This window comes from Enhydra lutris, unplaced genomic scaffold (assembly GCF_002288905.1).
Source record: "Enhydra lutris kenyoni isolate GAN:26980312 unplaced genomic scaffold, ASM228890v2 scaffoldscaffold19, whole genome shotgun sequence".
In the NCBI taxonomy this organism is placed as follows: Eukaryota; Metazoa; Chordata; class Mammalia; order Carnivora; family Mustelidae; genus Enhydra; species Enhydra lutris.
In genome coordinates this window covers 11,507,044-11,524,091 of record NW_019154103.1, presented here as the reverse complement: position 1 = coordinate 11,524,091, position 17,048 = coordinate 11,507,044, and positions in this window count along the sequence as shown.

Sequence of the window (17,048 nt, the reverse complement as noted above, 5' to 3'; positions counted from 1 at the left end):
GACATCAGAAAAAAGCAGGAGTGGCAATCCTTATATCAGATCAATTAGATTTTAAGCCAAAGACTATAATAAGAGATGAGGAAGGACACTATATCATACTCAAAGGAACTGTCCAACAAGAAGATCTAACAATTTTAAATATCTATGCCCCTAACGTGGGAGCAGCCAACTACATAAACCAATTAATAACAAAATCAAAGAAACACATCAAAATAATACAATCATAGTAGGGGACTTTAACACTCCCCTCACTGAAATGGACAGATCATCCAAGCAAAAGATCAACAAGGAAATCAAGGCCTTAAATGACACACTGGACCAGATGGACATCACAGATATATTCAGAACATTTCATCCCAAAGCAACAGAATACACATTCTTCTCTAGTGCACATGGAACATTCTCCAGAATAGATCATATTCTCGGTCCTAAATCAGGTCTCAACCGTTATCAAAAGATTGGAATCATTCCCTGCATATTTTCAGACCACAATGCTCTGAAGCTAGAACTCAATCACAAGAGGAAATTTGGAAAGAACCCAAATACATGGAGACTAAACAGCATCCTTCTAAAGAATGAATGGGTCAACCAGGAAATTAAAGAAGAGTTGAAAAAATTCATGGAAACAAATGATAATGAAAACACAACGGTTCAAAATCTGTGGGACACAACAAAGGCAGTCCTGAGAGGAAAATATACAGCGGTACAAGCCTTTCTCAAGAAACAAGAAAGGTCTCAGGTACACAACCTAACCCTACACCTAAAAGAGCTAGAGAAAGAACAAGAAAGAAACCCTAAACCCAGCAGGAGAAGAGAAATCATAAAGATCAGAGCAGAAATCAATGAAATAGAAACAAACAACAACAACAACAAAAAAAAACAATAGAACAAATCAACGAGACTAGGAGCTGGTTCTTTGAAAGAATTAATAAGATTGACAAACCCCTGGCCAGACTTATCAAAAAGAAAAGAGAAAGGACCCAAATAAATAAAATCATGAATGAAAGAGGAGAGATCACAACTAACACCAAAGAAATACAGACAATTATAAGAATTTCCTATGAGCAACTCTACGCCAACAAATTTGACAATCTGGAAGAAATGGATGCATTCCTAGAGACATATAAACTACCACAACTGAACCAGGAAGAAATAGAAAGCCTGAACAGACCCATAACCAGTAAGGAGATTGAAAGAGTCATCAAAAATCTCCAAACAAACAAAAGCCCAGGGCCAGATGGCTTCCCGGGGGAATTCTACCAGACATTTAAAGAAGAACTAATTCCTATTCTCCTGAAACTGTTCCAAAAAATAGAAATGGAAGGAAAACTTCCAAACTCATTTTATGAGGCCAGCATCACCTTGATCCCAAAACCAGACAAGGATCCCATCAAAAAAGAGAACTACAGACCAATATCCTTGGTGAATACAGATGCAAAAATTCTCGCCAAAATACTAGCCAATAGGATTCAACAGTACATGAAAAGGATTATTCACCACGACCAAGTGGGATTTATTCCAGGGCTGCAAGGTTGGTTCAACATCCGCAAATCAATCAATGTGATACAACACATTAATAAAAGAAAGAACAAGAACCATATGATACTCTCCATAGATGCTGAAAAAGCATTTGACAAAGTACAGCATCCCTTCCTGATCAAAACTCTTCAAAGTGTAGGGATAGAGGGCACATACCTCAATATTATCAAAGCCATCTATGAAAAACCCACCGCAAATATCATTCTCAATGGAGAAAAACTGAAAGCTTTTCCGCTAAGGTCAGGAACACGGCAGGGATGTCCGTTATCACCCCTGCTATTCAACATAGTACTAGAAGTCCTAGCCTCAGCAATCAGACAACAAAAGGAAATTAAAGGCATCCAAATCGGCAAAGAAGAAGTCAAACTATCACTCTTCGCAGATGATATGATACTATATGTGGAAAACCCAAAAGACTCCACTCCAAAACTGCTAGAACTTGTACAGGAATTCAGTAAAGTGTCAGGATATAAAATCAATGCACAGAAATCAGTTGCATTTCTCTACACCAACCACAAGACAGAAGAAAGAGAAATTAAGGAGTCAATCCCATTTACAATTGCACCCAAAACTATAAGATACCTAGGAATAAAGAGGCTAAGAATCTATACTCAGAAAACTATAAAGTACTCATGAAAGAAATTGAGGCAGACACAAAGAAATGGAAAAATGTTCCATGCTCCTGGATTGGAAGAATAAATATTGTGAAAATGTCTATGCTACCTAAAGCAATCTACAGATTTAATGCAATTCCTATCAAAGTACCATCCATTTTTTTCAAAGAAATGGAACAAATAATCCTAAAATGTATATGGAACCAGAAAAGACCTCGAATAGCCAAAGCAATATTGAAAAAGAAAGCCAAAGTTGGTGGCATCACAATTCCGGACTTCAAGCTCTATTACAAAGCTGTCATCATCAAGACAGCATGGTACTGTCACAAAAACAGACACATAAATCAATGGAACAGAATAGAGAGCCCAGAAATTGACCCTCAACTCTATGGTCAACTAATCTTCGACAAAGCAGGAAAGAATATCCAATGGAAAAAAGACAGCCTCTTCAACAAATGGTGTTGGGAAAATTGGACAGCCACATGCAGAAAAATGAAATTGGATCATTTCCTTACACCACACACGAAAATAGACTCAAAATGGATGAAGGATCTCAATGTGAGAAAGGAATCCATCAAAATCCTTGAGGAGAACACAGGCAGCAACCTCTTCGACCTCAGCCGCAGCAACATCTTCCTAGGAACATCGCCAAAGGCAAGGGAAGCAAGGGCAAAAATGAACTATTGGGATTTCATCAAGATCAAAAGCTTTTGCACAGCAAAGGAAACAGTTAACAAAACCAAAAGACAACTGACAGAATGGGAGAAGATATTTGCAAATGACATATCAGATAAAGGGCTAGTGTCCAAAATCTATAAAGAACTTAGCAAACTCAACACCCAAAGAACAAATAATCCAATCAAGAAATGGGCAGAGGACACGAACAGACATTTCTGCAAAAAAGACATCCAGATGGCCAACAGACACATGAAAAAGTGCTCCACATCACTTGGCATCAGGTAAATACAAATCAAAACCACAGTGACATACCACCTCACACCAGTCAGAATGGCTAAAATTAACAAGTCAGGAAATGACAGATGCTGGCGAGGTTGCGGAGAAAGGGGAACCCTCCTACACTGTTGGTGGGAATGCAAGCTGGTGCAACCACTCTGGAAAACAGCATGGAGGTTCCTCAAAATGTTGAAAATAGAACTACCCTATGACCAAGCAATTGCACTACTGGGTATTTACCCTAAAGATACAAACGTAGTGATCCGAAGGGGCACGTGCACCCGAATGTTTATAGCAGCAATGTCGACAATAGCCAAACTATGGAAAGAACCTAGATGTCCATCAACAGACGAATGGATAAAGAAGAAGTGGTATATATACACAATGGAATACTATGCAGCCATCAAAAGAAATGAAATCTTGCCATTTCCGACGACGTGGATGGAACTAGAGGGTATCATGCTTAGCGAAATAAGTCAATCGGAGAAAGACAACTATCATATGATCTCCCTGATATGAGGGAGAGGAGATGCAACATGGTGGGTTAAGGGGGTAGGAGAAGAGTAAATGAAACAAGATGGGATTGGGAGGGAGACAAACCATAAGTGACTCTTAATCTCACAAAACAAACTGAGGGTTAATGGGGGGAGGGGGGTTGGGGGGGTGGGATTATGGACTTTGGGGAGGGTATGTGCTATGGTGAGTGCTGTGAAGTGTGCAAACCTGGCGATTCACAGACCTGTACCCCTGGGGATAAAAATATATTATATGTTTATAAAAAATAAAATTAAAAAAAAAGATACATAGAAACAGAATGAGTAGAAAACTGACCTCTATTATCCCTTAGGGCAAAAGTATATGATATTTTGTATCTTAGATGGACAGTGGTATTTGAGGATTTAGATAATGTCTGAAAACCAAGAGGTAAGTGACAATATAGATATATCTACCCTGAGATAGATGGAAAATTATTCCTAAATTCTTCTGACCAGTAGAATGATATGACTATCCAGAGAAAACAGGAAAAGGATCAGTCAGCCTTTGGAGTCATTGTGTAATTGTTCATAGTGATTTCATATGAGGCATAACCTGCCTGCTAGGACTCATGAAGATTTACCAGTTGAAGATTTTCTTCAATCTTCAATGATTTTTTAAACTATTTGGACAGGGAGATGAAAAAACAGACTGAGGTTCTTTTTTCTTTTCCACGTAGAAACTTCAATATCAGTTAATAGTAAAACTTACCAGTGAAATTAGGAAATAAGAAGTGGCACTCTCAAAGACTTTTTAAAGCATGCATTATAAAAAAAGGATGTTCTAGGAAGCCCTAAATACATTGGTAGTATAATTAGCGTAACAAAGGACAAAATGTAATCAATATTCTCTCAATACAAGTAAGTTCAAACTCACATATTATGCACACACTGAGAATCAATACCATTTCAGTATCACTTTGACTAGTGGATTCCAAAATTGTGTATTTCTGAGAATCAATAAGGAATGTTTTTTAAAATGCAGAGGGATGGGGAGCCTGGATGGCTCAGTGGGTTAAGCCTTTGCCTTTGGCTCAGGTCATGATCTCAGCATCCTGGGATCGAGCCCCACATCAAGCTCTTTGCTCAGCGGGAAGCCTGCTTCCCCCTCTCTCTCTGCCTGTCTCTCTGTCTACTTATGATCTCTCTCTCTCTCTCTGTGTCAAATAAATAAAATCTTTTGAAAAAAAACAAAAAAAACAAAAAAACAAAAAAAAATCACTGAAAACCACTAGCGCTTCTTGCTTACTAAGATCAGTATTAGTAAGTACCTGTTTTTCTACTCAACAGAGAATCTGCTTTCAGGGTTTGACCTGAAACGAGGGGTGGGAGATGCTTTCTGCAAGAACACTGTAAAAGAACAGTCTCAGCATACTTTTTACCCACACAAGTTCATACAAACACACTCACATACAGCTAACTACTCCACTTTGATGTGGAGGAAATACAGGTGCAGGGTGGCCAGTAGAGACAGAGAGACAGAGACAAAGGGATGCTTAGGCAGCAGAGGGAGGGAGCAGAATAGAGGGAGGAAAGGAAGAGGGAGAGGGAAGAAGAAGAGAGGGAGAGTGAGAGATTATTCCTAAAATAACAAGTCATGCATCCCACCCAAATTTTGAAAATAAGCAAGCCTCCAGTTGCGTGAATTGATACATGCTGTGCTTAAAGTGGTTAAACAATCCAATAAAAGAGATGGAGAAACTGTGCTAATAGAATGAGGGCCAAATCAGGGTAGGCCAGGTAATTGTTGTAGGTTCAGTAAATTATTTACTGCATTGGAAAAAAAGTCTAAATTAGACCAGGACTCAGGTTTTTCCTTTAGCATACTGATTGTAGGTAATCCTCTCATTACTTTATTAAGCTGAAGCATAGTTCTCTCCTGAATATTTAAGAATGATAAGGCTTTACCTATTTACTAGCTATGAAACTTGAAATAATACATAAGAAGCCATCAGAAAGCACCAAGGAAAAAGAAAACTAGCATAGCATATTTATCACAAAATATAAAGAGTAAGATTCATAAACAATTTATTTTAATAAGATTCACAAACAAAACATTTATAAATTTTGAATTACTATTTTTGGATACTATATCCTAAAAAAGTAAGTCATATGATTTGAAATGATTGCAAATTGATTTCCACATTTTTGGCTAATTTGTTGGTTGAAAATGAAAATCGTGTGACTGACATCTTTAATCATTATGTAGATCAAGTTAATTTATTGATGCTGACATATTTTTATAAAAATTTCCAATTGGTGGGTCAGAATGAATAAAAATTCATTTAAATAAGGCAATGAGAATTTGGACTACACTTTAATAATAAATCTGCATGTATTTTCTCTCTCTTTTTTTTTGAGGAGTTTTTTGTTTGTTTTGAGGCGTTTAGTGGTGAGAATTTCTTATTGAGAATACGTAAATCTCTTTTTGACAAAAATACATGCATTGACAGCTTGGAATAGAACAAGAAGATAAAATGGTAACCAGAATACAAGATTTTTTACTATGCTATTGGAAACAATTGGGATTACTGAAGAACACTAAATCATCTTTAAAACATCACAATAAACTTCAGGACCAAGAATCAAGTTACCAAAATCTTACGCACGGGATGTTTGAAAGATACATGCTATCTGTGTCAAATAGGTTAAAGTTGCTTAAGAAATTTTTAGTTAAAGAATTCGAGTTATTTTTCAGACAGATTTCTCAAAATAAAACACAATAAAAAGTACAGTTTCCTTATCCCACAGCCAGCCCATATCTTCAAAATCTTTCTCAAAGAAGGTCTGAACTAATTCTTCTTACGTACCTTTCTGAAATTTTATATCATTATGTAAGTGAATATATATTTTTAGCCTAAACAGTATTATTTTGGTAGAACTTGCTCTTTTAACTTCTTAGTGTATGTCAAACACTTTCCATATCAAAAATGTATATTTTTTGCTTGATTTTTTTTAAAGAATTATATGGTAAGTTGTATGGACAACCATAATTTATTTAACCAGGCCATTACTGAATTTATTCTTTTTAATTTTTTGCTGTCATAATGGAATGCAATGAAATATTGTTATGCACACATTTTCACATATGTGTAACTTCAACACTTCGATGAAATCCTAGGAATGCAATTGCTGGTTTCAAGAGTATGCAGGTTTTTAATTTTGACAGAAGTTGCAAGTCACCCTCCAAAGAAGTAGAACCAGTGTGTAAAGCCACTGAGAATACAAAAACATGTATTTCCCCACATGATGGCCAAATTACTTTCATCTTCTGGAAACATGGAAGGACCTGACATTATGCGTCAAGGATTGTTAGCCGCAAGGTGAGATGGCAATGGATGGAAAAACTCATGGCTCATAAAAGCAACTCTCAGAATTCATGAAACCAAACAAAATTATAGAAATTTAGAAAAACTTCTGATAAACAAGGGATGGTAATGGTAATTGTGTAGCAACCACCACTTCAGATTTAAGACATACAAAATGTCACTAATTTTGTATTTGTAGCAATCCCGGTATGATACAAGTGTCTTACGGGTTCATTTTAAAGAATACAAACGATTTAAGTGAATTTGCTGATAAATGTCACCTATCTCCCATTCCTCCACAATCTTTAAATCACTTAGGTATGAGTTCTGCTTGTAGCTTTTATTTGGGGGGAGGAACAAAAAAATGACAGCATATTTTATTGTGACAAAACTGAACATTTCTTCAGTTAACATCATTCGTTTTGTGTTTTCTCAATACAAACAAAGGGATGCATATCTGGATTTAAATGATTCCCTTCGCAACTCTTGTAAGGTTTAAGAGTGTTGAGTGTGTGTGTATGTCTGTGTGAGAGAGAGGGAGAGAGACAGAGAGAGAGAGAAAGAGATTGATTGAAGGGTTCAGAGTAGTTCTAAAACTGCGTAAGATACGGCTTCAGAAACCCTGCGATGTGAAATAATAAATACTTACTGGTATAAAATATCAATGATTGCAGAAATATACTATAAAACTATGATAATTATTCAATGTTAAGTATATGAAACTGAAATTTAATGATTTATAAGGATATATTTTGTCATAATAAAAGTTTGCCAGGGCGCCTGGGTGGCTCAGTCAGTTAAGTATCTGCCTTTGGGTCAGGTCATGATCCCACAGTCCTGGGAATGAGCCTGGAGTTGGGCTCCCTGCTCAGTGGGGAGTCTGCTTCTCCCCCTCCTTCACTCCGCTTGTGTTTTCTCTCAAATAAATAAATAAAATTTAAAAAAAGTACAAAGTTTGCCTTAATTTTTGATAAATTAATCCTCATCATTTATATTTTAAAAAGTGAAACGTCTCTCTAAATGTTATTAGATACATAATTAGTCAAATTTAGCTACATATCCATATTCCTAAAATTTTTAATGATACTTATCCCTTAAAACAGTAAGTTTTGTAGAATATTCTCAGAAAAGAAGGTAGTAAAATGTAATTTGAGTCATTGAAATCTAAATAACCCTATTTTTATAAGTCGGTCTCTAAATCTTTTCTACACTGAGAAAGGCTTGCCACTTTATTAATGGCTAATACCTGAGAATGATGTACAAAATTATTTTGGAAATTTCCCTTTTCTAGCTGCCTGATGAGCTGTTAAGACCGTTTTTCTGCAATTGATGTTACATTTAGTACTTGAAGAAGTCGCTGAAATGTTAGTTTCTAGTTATATATTACTATGGTAGTGCTTTCATTTTATCCACACTTTTATTGGATATATTAAATGTCTGCAGTAGTTCTAGTTCAGTTACTGAAAAATGATGAAGCTTCTCATAATACCTTTTATGGCTTTAAAAATCCCACAAATGGTAATTCTTGCTTGTCCTTTGATATGGCTGAAACAGTTAAATGGAATAACTGTAACAAGAATTAATTTTTGTAATGATCTCTTTTCAAAAGCCTCATTTTTCTTTCATTGATGTCAGATAACAGAAATACAATGTAAAATTAAAGGTTCAAAGTTTTAGATTTTAAGAACTTGAATCAATCATACTGAAAAGACCACTAATAATTCTCATAATTACACAATATAAATACCCAAGGAACCTAAAGCAAGTCACTTTAAGGACTGATTCCGTAAAATTTGATAACCATATGATTAAGGTCACTACACTGAATTTGAGGAAGCCATCAAAATGAAGTTTATGTTCTCTTAAAAATCTCAGAAGTAATCATTTGGAGGAAGAATCCTCAAAATGTCACTGTTTTGTGATATGTGAAAGTGGCTTTACTGTAAATTCTGGATTGCTTATATGTAATTAGCCTTTAGCACCAAAAAAATTCTTAAAAATTCTACATGATAATTAAAACCATTTCTCATTGTCTATCTATAGGTGATATTCTAATTATCTTTAAATAATCTAAACTTTTATAGCATCATGTAGGTAATTAATTTTCCTTTCACTACTGAAAGGTTCCTGGTTCAGTGATTTCAAAACATATTATTATAGTGAAAACAACTTCATAATTAAACCAAAATAATCCATAGTAAGCAAAATCAACAACACATCATTTGGCTGGGCCAACCAGGGTTGGGTTTTCAAATTAATGAATCCACCAGGGAAGTGATTCAATTTGTACTGAAAAAGTTTATAGTATTCACATGTGCACGAGTTCAGGGTTCTTCTACAACAGAATAAAACAGGATAAAAGAATAAAAGAATAAAAGACGATAAACGAATTTATAAAATAAAAATGTAAGGTGACTTCCAATGCATGGAATGAGGATCTTTTTCAATACTATGCTTCATGTTTATGTTTAAATAAACTGTTGCCTAAGAGAACAAGTTCTTGGAATTTCATATTTGTCTTAAGTTAATGACTGACACAAAATTCACTCACATGATGTTGACTATAAAAAATAAAATGATAGTTGTCTTGATCTAGGTTATCTTCTAGTTATGACTTGTTTTTCAAAAGCAGTTCTCCCATCCAAAGACTAACCAGGCCTGACCCTGCTTAGCTTCTGAAATCAGAAGGCTGGGTGTGGTGCATTCAGAGTGCTATGGCCACAGACTTAAAAGCAGTTCTTAAGAATGTTATTTATAGTGAATACTAGCTGCTAGTAGAACTAATCTCCACTTTCATGCCTATGAAGTTGTTTATTAAATCTCTTTTCCAAAGGTGACTAATCATCAGAATGTCCTGGTGAGATATACCAATTATTAGGCTCCACTCATAATCACATTCTCAAGGGATGGGGTTGGAAACTCTATTTTTAATAAAATGGCAGTAGTTGGTTCTGGTCCATTTTAGTAAATACATGTAAAACATCTAGCTTTTCCAGGTTTTTTTTTTTTTTTTCCTCAGATACCTATAGTGAAAGGAGTGATTTTATTAACTTTTCCCTTTGAAATTATATTAATGGTGGATTTCATAAAATTATATGGGATATTAACCTTTTTAAAAGATTTTAACAAATGTGTATGAAAGCAAATAGGCTACTGTATTGAGCTTTGCTCTAAATTTGGCTCTATACTCACTAGCCCAGAAGTGATCCTTTACATTGAAAGATTATTTTAACTAAAACATATGTATACCAGTATCACTTAATTTCAACATTTCCTCATAATCTTGCATTCTTATGTGTGTGTGTGTGTGTGTGTGTAACCTTTGTTCCTCTTCTCTTCCATGACTTTGCTTGTGCCATTGCCCATTATTTTAACCTCCCCTTTCTTCCAGTTAACTCACTTTTATTCTTTAAACTTCAGCTTGTCCCACATTTTGTTCCTTTTGTCTGTCCCTAACATTCATTCACAAATACTTATTGGGTACTATGTATGTGTGAGGCATCTACTGAGTATGGACATGATGGATTCACAAATTTCTGCTAAAAGAGTTTATACTTTAAGTAACCTTAAGGCTTTAATTTTCTGGGCTTTTTTTTTTTTTTCCGTCCTTATATATTATAAATTCTCCAGAACAATATTTCCAATATTTTCATTTCAAAGTACAAGGGTATAAATTGACAAGGAAGCTTTGGCATTGGAAAATGGGCTTTGAGGTTCTTCTACTACTGGCTCTTTGTAACTCAAGACTTTAAGCAGGGGACAATGTTAGCATTCTCATAACATATTCATACCATGGATGACCTGCTGGGATATGTTAATGAAAAACTTATCCTGTTACATTCTGAACATGCTTTTCTCAATATTTTGCATTGTTTTGGAAAGTTGCTTAATTTCAACATCTATTTTACTATTTATTTTAAAGATTTTATTTTTAAATAATCTCTACACACAACATGGGGCTCAAACTTACAACCCCAAGATCAGGAGTTGCATAATTTACCAACTGAACCAGTTAGGTACTCCTATTCTACTATTTATTTTAATAGAAGTTTCCAAATATAATCTAACATTGTCTTAATGAATAATAGCTCTTATCATATAATTTTGCTGTGGCTCTTCCTTAGCAATCTGTCATTCTTTCCCCATTGTCCTTTTCAGCACCTTTCTTATTCTCTTTCCTTACTATATTATTTATTGTGTCTTATTTGCTATAGATGGATAAATCAGAAAATCAAAAATATTAAGGATTGTAGATTATGTAAGATTCAACAAAATTCTGGATAAAACCATGAAGAATAAAATATGTGGCTATGATGTCAAGATATTTTATCATTCACTCTAAGATTGCTGAGATATTTTAAATGCAATTACACTTCAGAACTTTATGCTGGACTGATCAAGGTTTCACTAGAAGCCTGACTTTTAAGGTATATCTTACTTTCTCACTCTTTAACAAAAATTGCTGTATGACAAATTTATGAACGTATATTATAACCTCAGGGCCCCAAAACAGAAAGTTCTTAGGGGATTACAAATATCTCCAGAGAAGGAAAGACGGAAATGCTAGTTATAAGTCATTTTAGCAACAGTTCTATATTATTAACACACTTTCTCTGGTCTTCATGATAAAAGTCATTGTGAATTTTAGCAAAGGTTCTTTTTTACACAGTTCAGTCAAGCAGAGAGGTCTCAACTGTACTGTTAATCAGAATGAGTGGAAATAACCAATGTTAAAGAAATTACACTTCGGAGGCAAATGAACTCTTTGAGAAAATAATGGTGCCATCTGGTAAATTAGCTCTTCCTCAACTTCAAATACTACTCTAAAAGTTGTATATCTTTCGAACACTTTATATCCAGAGAATATTTATTCACTTCTTCATTATCAGATTATGAGCAAGGCACTATAAAGTACTACTAAAAGCTGGATTAGTGGGACCCAAAAGAATCTATTTCCTTCTATCACCTTAACTTCACTTTATCAAAAGCCTAGGCCTGCAGCACATGCCGAGAAAATAGCCACAAATCTGCTGCTCACCTCACCAACAGCCTTTTTGCCAGCTATTACTGTATTCACTTAGGTTTCTGGCCCCATCCTCTCCCCTGCCGAGAAAGTTACCAATCATCAAAATAAATAAACAGATAAAGTGAACTGGCTGTTGCCTTTATGCTGATTTCCTCCCCAATGAAATGAATGTAAAAACCTACATTCCAGGGGCGCCTGGGTGGCTCAGTGGGTTAAACCTCTGCCTTCGGCTCAGGTCATGATCTCATGGTCCTGGGATCGAGCCCCACATAGGGTTCTCTGCTTGGCAGGGAGCCTGCTTCCTCCTCTCTCTCTGCCTACCTCTCTGCCTACTTGTGATCTCTCTGTCAAATAAATAAATAAAATCTTAAAAAAAAAGAACCTACATTCCAAAATCCATCAATAAATCTAGCATAAAGACACATAACCACTAAAACAATAATCAAAACATGGATTCTCTCCAGATGGCAGTAATTTTACTGAATCACCTAAAAAAGATGCTCAAAGGATGAATGAGACATAACTTCTAATACAAAGTAGACATTACATTTTGAAATCAAACAGACATATGTAAAATTAAAACAAGTGATTGTCTTTTTAAAAGAACTAATTCAAATATTTTAAGAAAATAAAATGGACAACGTAACTTTTCCCTGGACTCAAAGAGGAATTTAGTAAATTGGAAGCTAACACTGAGGAAATTTTTTGGAATCTCCTGTTGAGAAACATTTATTTTAAGAGGCATGGAAGATAGATTAAGAAGTTACACCACGTATTCAAAAGCATTATCAGGATAAGATAAGGAAGAGGATGAAAGAAACACAGTATGTCAGGAGATAATTGAAAAGAATGTTCCAGAATTAAGAATGTCAAGTGTTTGTAGAATGAAAAGTGTACTTGGAATTTTGATCAGAATGCACTTAAAACATAGCTATGCTGTCATGAAGCTGATAAATATTATGCAAAAGGAAAAGTCTAAATAGCTTTCAGAGAGAAAAAGTAACATTCTTGTCATTAACACCAATGGACATTAAAGGCAACTGAAAAAAAAACAAAACCAAAAATCTGCCAATATAGGTTTTTAACCCCAGGCAACTTTCCATCCAGGGAAGGGAGTAAAATACAAATATTTTTAAGAATGCAAAGAACTTACCACACACAGATGATACTAAGTCAATAGCAATAACACAATAACAAACCCATTATAATATATAGTTAAATAATAAGATTTTAAAAGAAATTAAGTGGTACAAGACAAACGTCAGGCACAGAATTTGGGAAAATAAGTTGATAATCACCTCATGGAAAAAAGTACTGATGGGTTTACATATGCATTTTAGGAAAATGTTTAAACAAAAACTTTTGACAACACAATGGCAGTGGTCAGAAAATAGTCAAAATATGCTAAAATTCATATAAAGGAACACAGAAAAATTACAATCTTGTACAAAATATTTAGATAAACACTTAGAGCTAATATTAAATTTCTTTAAAAAAAAAGATTTTATTTATTTGACAGAGAGAGACACAGCAAGAAGGAACACAAGCAGGGGGAGTGGGAGAGGGAAAAGCAGGATCCTCACTGAGCAGGAAGCCTGACATGGGGCTTGATTCCAGGACCTTGGGAGCATAACCTGAGCCGAAAAGGTGTTTAACCAAATGAGCCACCCAGGTGCCCCTAAATTTCATGTTTTAAAAGAATTACAATTTAAGAATAAATATTTAAAATATCATGCAAAGCTCTAATCAAACATAAATAAATAGATAAACAGATAAAATAATAAGGAATACAGAAAGTTTAATAAAACAGAAGGCAGAGGATAGGGACAAAACTAACAAACCAAAATGATAATAAACAGAAAATATGAAGTCAAATAACAATTTTTAAAAGTACCATATCAAGTGGTATTTCAGGAGAATGTTTCTTCCCCATATGTTATGATTCCTTAACTGAGAATGTAGTTCAGTTCTTATGAGTACAAATCTTGCAGGAACCAGGTGGTATAGTCAGTTAAGCGCCGACTCCTGGTTTCAGTTCATGTCCTGATCTCAGGGTTGTGAGATGGAGCGGCCCCTTATCCCTGCCCCCTCCGTAGGGCTCTGCGCTCAGCGCAAAGTCTACTTAAGACTTTCTCTCCCTTTCCCTCTGCTCCTCCCCTCCACACGTTTTCTCTCTTTCTCTCAAATAAATAAATACATCTTTAAAAAAATAAAAATAAATAAATACATACATTTTTCTTTCTCTGTACTCATTCAACCTATTTACTCTTCTTTACCTGCTCACAAAGAATAATTTGGACATGCTTGCCTTGGTTGTTCCTTTTTATTTTTATCCCAGCCATTAAGATTAAGCTACTCCAGGCCAATTCTATCATTTCTAGGTGGGAATTTTACCTAATTATAGGATTCATTGTTAGGAAACCCATCTTGACACTCTAACTTAAACTGTGACCTCAGTACCAGATTTTATCACATAGTCTTATTTCTCAATTCCTCCATACCTCCAATAGAAAATGGAATGATATTTATCAGGATCCTTCAAAGGGCTCCTAAAAATAGGAACAAATTTAATTCACTGATTATTGGAAAAATTATCATACATTATACTTTAAAAAATTTTAGCGGTACCTGGGTGGCTCAGTCTGTTAAACGTATGCCTTTAGCTCTGGTCATGATCTCAGGGTCCTGGGATCAGGCCCCTCATGGGGCTTCCTGCTCAGTGGGAAGTCTGCTTCTCTCTCTCTCTGCTGTTCCGCCCAGCTTGTGCTCTCTCTCTCTCAAATAAATAAATAAAATATTTAAAAAAAAAGAAGTCAGACTTTCCCTCATTCTTAAAAATAAAAAAAAAATTCTAGCAATATGCTTCTTAAAAAGCAACAAAACTCAAAGAAAACTAATGGAATAAAGTATTATTAATAAAACAAATGAAATCTTAACAATGAAAGAAATGAAATAGGCATACCCTACAAATACTATTGAGTTTGCCCCAAGCCTCATGAACTCTAGGAGATAGCTTCTCTTTTACTCTTGTAATCCAGAGGAAGAAAATGGAGTACAGAGTATTTAAGTGATTTGTTCAATCTGTCCAGCTAATAAATGACTGAGCTGGGATATGAACTCCAGAATTTTTGCCAAATAGTAGCCAAGCAAACTGCAGCATTATAAATATTAGATAAGCCAGAATTTAAGTAATTGTTTAATATTGATAAAACAGAATGATATATAATATGAATGCACCTACAAGAAGATATAATTTTCATTATAAACCTATACATAGAATTTCCTTGAAATATATGAAGAATTAAAAATTGAATTAAAAATTAAATACGGAAAAATAGCACAAAATTAACCACTTTTAATGTGTATACTTTCAAGTAACAGAAACTTCAAAAACTAGAAAAAAGATTAAGGTCTATATAACTCATTTTATGTGCTAACTGAAACACTCTCATAGGCTTACCTCAGAAAAGAAAAAATTAGGGCACCTGGCTGGTTCAGTCGGTGGAGTGTGTGACTCTTCATCTTGGGTGTCATTGGTTCCAACCCCACATTGGCATAGAGTTTACCTGAAAAACAGAAAGAAAGAGAGAAAAGTCAGATTTTTATTAAATTGATATTTTGAGCTTTCTGAATAGCAAATGACACCATAACAAGGCAAAATGATAAATAATGTGACAGTTTATTTATAAAACTTAAATCTGATAAAGCAGTAGTGTCCAGAATATACTGACAAGACCTAAAAACTAAAAAGAAAAAGAATACATAAAAAAATGAGGAAGAGTAGTATTAAACAATTCACAGAAAAGGAAGTCATCGCATTCTCATATCACCCAGAACATGGACAAAAATTGAAACCTTTATTGGAATGTTTTGGACAAAGACAAAGTAGCAAAAACCATTTTAACAAATTAGGAGACTAATTTAGCAATATTTAAGGTACTCACATCCCAAGGATCAGAAATTTCACATCTAGATATGTATCCAGAAAGTACTCTTGCCTGTGTACAAAGGCAGATATGTACAATAATGTTCACAGCTGTGGGGGTATTTTCTAGTTACAATAAGCTGGAACAATTAGTTGTTCCTCACACAGTGGAATTCTAAACAGTAGATAAAATGAATGAAATATCAACATGGATATAAATATTTCATACTAAAATGTACTATTTTATCAACAAATGTGGAATGGTATATACGGTATGGCAGTCTGGTAGACTACATTATCAGTTGCACATATTCCCTTCCCTGAAAGAGAATTATACAGCCCCACACACTGACTTTGGGTCTGCCAAATGATGTGAGCACAAGTGGCTTATGCCACAAGCAGATGCTGTAAGGAGGCTTGTAAGTTTCCATCAGCTTTCTTGCTCTTCTTTCTCTGCTTCCAGAGTGGTGTATCACTATTTGTTCAGCTTGGGTTCTGGACAGAAGAGTTCTGTGGAGTAGAACTGCAGCTGACCTGCCCCTGTCTCCAACAAATATGAGAGGGAAATAAACCTCTGCTGTTTTTTAAGCTATTGAGATTTATTTTTTCCCTTTCCCTTACCTCACCCCTTCCCCTTCCTTTCCCCCTTCCTTCATCCCCAGCTCTCCCTCTTCATGCTTCTCTCCTTCCTTTTTTTACTAATACAATTGTATACAGCAAAAGAGACAATTTGTATCACTTTAAATGTCTGGAAAATAATACAATATGATATTTGAGATATATAAAATGTAATTTAAAAGTTTTGGAAATGATGAGTGTATGGAAGTAGAGACATTGTTTCAGATGGGGCGAGGCACCCAGCAGATCATAACATCTCAGTTTTAGCTTTAGTGTTTTGTTAAAATTAATAATCCAAATATATTAAAGACTTGGTGAAATAGTAAGACACATAATTTTTCTTTATTCTCTATTCTTGGTGAAAATATTTCACAATATTTATGTTTTTCATAGAAAGTACTCCATCTCTCACTGAAAGTTTATGGACAATAGATAAGGGCATTTAGGAACTGCCCTCTAATCACACTTGAGGCAGTCTATGCAATAAACTGAATATTGGCTCCAGAATTAGATGCCTGAATTCAAGCCCAG